Below are 3,616 nucleotides of genomic sequence, written 5' to 3'. Positions count from 1 at the left end.
TCTTTTCCTCCCGAGCCAGTAACTTGTAGAAGAATCTCCCGCAACACCTTTGACTTGTTATACTTTTGGGAAACAGTGCACCAAGCACGAACATTGAAATGAGTAGCAACTAATGTATTGTTATACACTTTGTTGGCCAGAATAGTTTTACCGAGTCCTGGCATTCTGACAATCGAAATGACATCAAGCTCGGATTCATGTTTATCAAGGAGCTGGTCAATCATCTTGGCTTCATCTTCTTCATGACCTACTGTTACCTCAACAAAAGATGATGAGGTTGACTCAATTGGCTCGACGGAAGACTTTGCATCAATAGGGTCATCCCCATTCTTATCCTCCAGCTGTAAACTGGTGACTTCTGCCACGATAAGCTTGATCTTATCAGTGACACTCGGAAGTGAGAAAAGGAGATGCGAGAGAGCATTATCTCTGACAAGAATGGAATTAATGACATGTTCTGCCTCATATGCCACATCTAAAGCACACACCCAACAATCTTTAACTACTCCACTGGTGTCATCCAATGTTTGCCTGAAAGATGATGTTAGGTATTCAAGGCTTTGTTTCACTATTCCAATTTCTTTCTTTATGAGAGAAACTGAATAAGCATTGGAAATGAGCAAATCATTTAAATGTCTGAGTAGAAGATTCATGAAGAGGAAACCATCATCCATAGGAAAGCAGAGTTGAGATGACTGATCCGGGGCTTTCAAAAAATTCTGTTTGATATCTCCCTTCATTCGTTCAATTTCTTGCAACAAGTCTGGAGCTGAAAAGTCTGCTTCATTCATATTAGAGCTCTCCTCCATGAGAATAGATAGATTCCTTGTAAGTAGTCCGACATGTGCCAACATATCGTTCAATTTGTCAGGATGGATAAAGCGCTTTGGTATATCGGTGAGAAAGATCAATAGGAACTCGATCATGGCATTAATACTTTGAGTTTGAGAGTAATTGACAGCTACCATGCGTCCTTGGAGATGAATGAGATAATTTTGAAGAATCTTTGGAGATGCTTTTAGGATTTGCTTCACTAACCGTTTTAGTTGATGAGTTGACTTTGATTCTTTGATGAGCTTAGAAGTAGAAATGTATAGAACCTCCAGCTCAAGAGGGATTATGTCGATCAGTAGAGAAGTGACGTTGGAAGAGTATTCAGAGACTTTGGATGAGGGATTATAGTTTCCAGTCCAAATAGCAAAATGGAATTGTAGAAATGTATGGGCGATGAATTGGAAGCGAGGAAAGAGATATTGAGTGGTAGTTGTTTTGTTGGCCAGGAGGATAGGATAGAAATCTGTCAGACGACGAAATACTTGGCGAAGAGTGTTGTAGTCAGTCATCTGCGAGAGAATCAAATCAGAAGAATAGTTTGGTAGATCATGGAGGTTTGTGAAGAGGTATTCAAACATTTTCTCCTCTGTGGTCATTGCTACATAATTATCATTCTTCAAACTTAAATAACTTTCCATCTCCTCCAGCAGCAGAGGGACAAGACTATCCATGTTGGGACTATCAGAGAGTTAACACACGAAATAAGATTCATAACTAACAAATAACATGTCTTTGAACAATACATAGATATATAGTCAAAGCTTAACTACTCCAAATAAAACAAATTACTAATGAGGCAAAGCAATACACAATTTACATGAAAGAAAACACTCAAAACATTAAGTTAAAACATCTCCAGAACAAGTTTGTTTATTGGAAGCAGTAATCAGATGAAATCAGATGGAAGCGTTGCGTTGTTTTCTTTCTTCATTGTTGTTCTATCCTTTGTGTATTCTGCAAATTATATATGTAAGTATATGAAGTGTATATGTATGGAGGGGTAAAGATGTAAGAAATTAATTACCTCTTCTTGACTTTGTTAGCAATGGAATATATGGACATGAAGTCTGTCCTCTCCTGCGAAATCAATTACATCTTTCTTAATCTCCATGGCTGAATCTACAACCTGACTGTTAATATTTGTTAAATGAATGAACTTTAAAGTGTCTATATCCGCGAATGCACAAGGGATCTCCATAAACTCCTCACAGTATTCTACTATTAATTCCTCAAGCTTGGGAAAAGTTCCCTTATCAACTTCCCATTCTGAAAGGTTGACCTCTCGCAAACTCAAAGTCTTAAGACTTTGATACATGTCCTCACTTGCATCCCACTTATCCTCCACGAAATCAGAGTAGATAATCGCCAGGATTTCAAGGTGAGGCAATGCCGCGATTGCTGACAACAAAGCAGGTCTCATGTGAAATAAATTCAACCGTAACTCTTTCAAGCTGCTAGGGAAGTGATATTCATTGGGACGTGTTATTTGGTAGATTAACTCGGTGTGAAATAAGAACTCTTTGGGCATCCTGTATATTGCAAAGAGTGATTTAGTGATTCAAGTTTATTAAGAACATCAAGCTTGGGAAACCAATCGCCGTGTGTAGGAGTAAGAGGGTACCGCGGTTCCACAATGATGCGATGAAGGTGCTGAAGATTCGGGAACTTCTCCAGAGCATCACTCGTGGCTTCAGTGTATGAGATAAAAACTTTGGATAAAGTTGTCAAGTCTTCTAACTTTGGTTGATTCATAATATTGTCCGCATCCTCTTCCTCTTCAAAGAAAGAACTCGTGTCAATTTTCACATGTTTCAGCTTTGACAGTTTTAATATTCTGGGCAGTAATACCATGGTGGAATATCCAGTACTGATCAACAGAGTTTCCAGATTCTGGAGGTTCAACCACGACACTGGGATAGCTTTTACACCTCGAGTCCGAATCCTTAAGAACCTCAAATAAAATAGGGAGCCTATTTCTTCCATTAAAGAATCATTCAACTCAATGCTATCCAGTTGCAATCCTCTAACAAGTCCAAAGGGTTTTGTGTGATAGATATAGCTGGAGTGGAGAAGTGAACCGCTAACTTTCAAAGATATGAGATGCTTACTACCAACTGAACACTTTTTAGACTTGAACAAAACACATTTTTTGTGGAGTTGGTTGTTGTCAGTACGAATGGTTAGACGATGGTGTAGGAAATAAGAAGCATGAAATCGAGCACCTATATTGATTAACTTGAGAAACTTTTCCTTTTTGGCTTTTACTGAACAAAAATCGTGCACAACATCATGCACATAGCAAACCTTGATCCTAACAGAAAAAGGCATATTCTTCTTGTAGAGCATATGATCCACCATTATCAGGCTACTGGAAACTAAAGCATCCAAGTATCTTTGAGTTGCTTCCTCTAAACTACACTTGGATGGGATATCATGGTTCACCAACCCTTCAGCCATCCACAACTGCATCAACTTAGAGACTGGAGTTCGTTTGCTCTTTCGAGATCTTGCAAAGTAAAGCAACAACGGCTTCAGGTGGTATGGTAAGTGGTCATAACTTAATTGCATAACCTTCATCATCTGCAAATTGATGTTGGCAGAAATAAAGGAATCCAAATTATCTTGAATATTAAGCCACAAATCATTTTCCATTTTCTTTCCTCTAACAATTACTCCAGCAATCAAAACAACAGCCAAAGGAAGCCCTTGACATTTGTCAACTATTTGGTGTCCAACTTCTGACAGTTCAGCAGGGCAGCTTCCTTCTCCAAATACCCTTTTT

General features: G+C 38.6%; 2 pseudogenes; both read right to left on the bottom strand.

Moving 5' to 3' along the window:
• The window catches only part of LOC102591930 (putative late blight resistance protein homolog R1B-16), a 3,755-nt pseudogene extending 2,146 nt beyond the window's left edge, over positions 1–1,609 (bottom strand).
• A 309-nt stretch (positions 1,610–1,918) lies between these two features.
• LOC102591584 (putative late blight resistance protein homolog R1B-16) overlaps positions 1,919–3,616 on the bottom strand; it is an 8,366-nt pseudogene continuing 6,668 nt past the window's right edge.

This window comes from Solanum tuberosum, unplaced genomic scaffold (assembly GCF_000226075.1).
Source record: "Solanum tuberosum cultivar DM 1-3 516 R44 unplaced genomic scaffold, SolTub_3.0 scf00189, whole genome shotgun sequence".
Taxonomy (NCBI): Eukaryota; Viridiplantae; Streptophyta; class Magnoliopsida; order Solanales; family Solanaceae; genus Solanum; species Solanum tuberosum.
The sequence above is the reverse complement of the archived record's forward strand: the minus strand, read 5'-3'. Positions and strand labels throughout refer to the sequence as shown.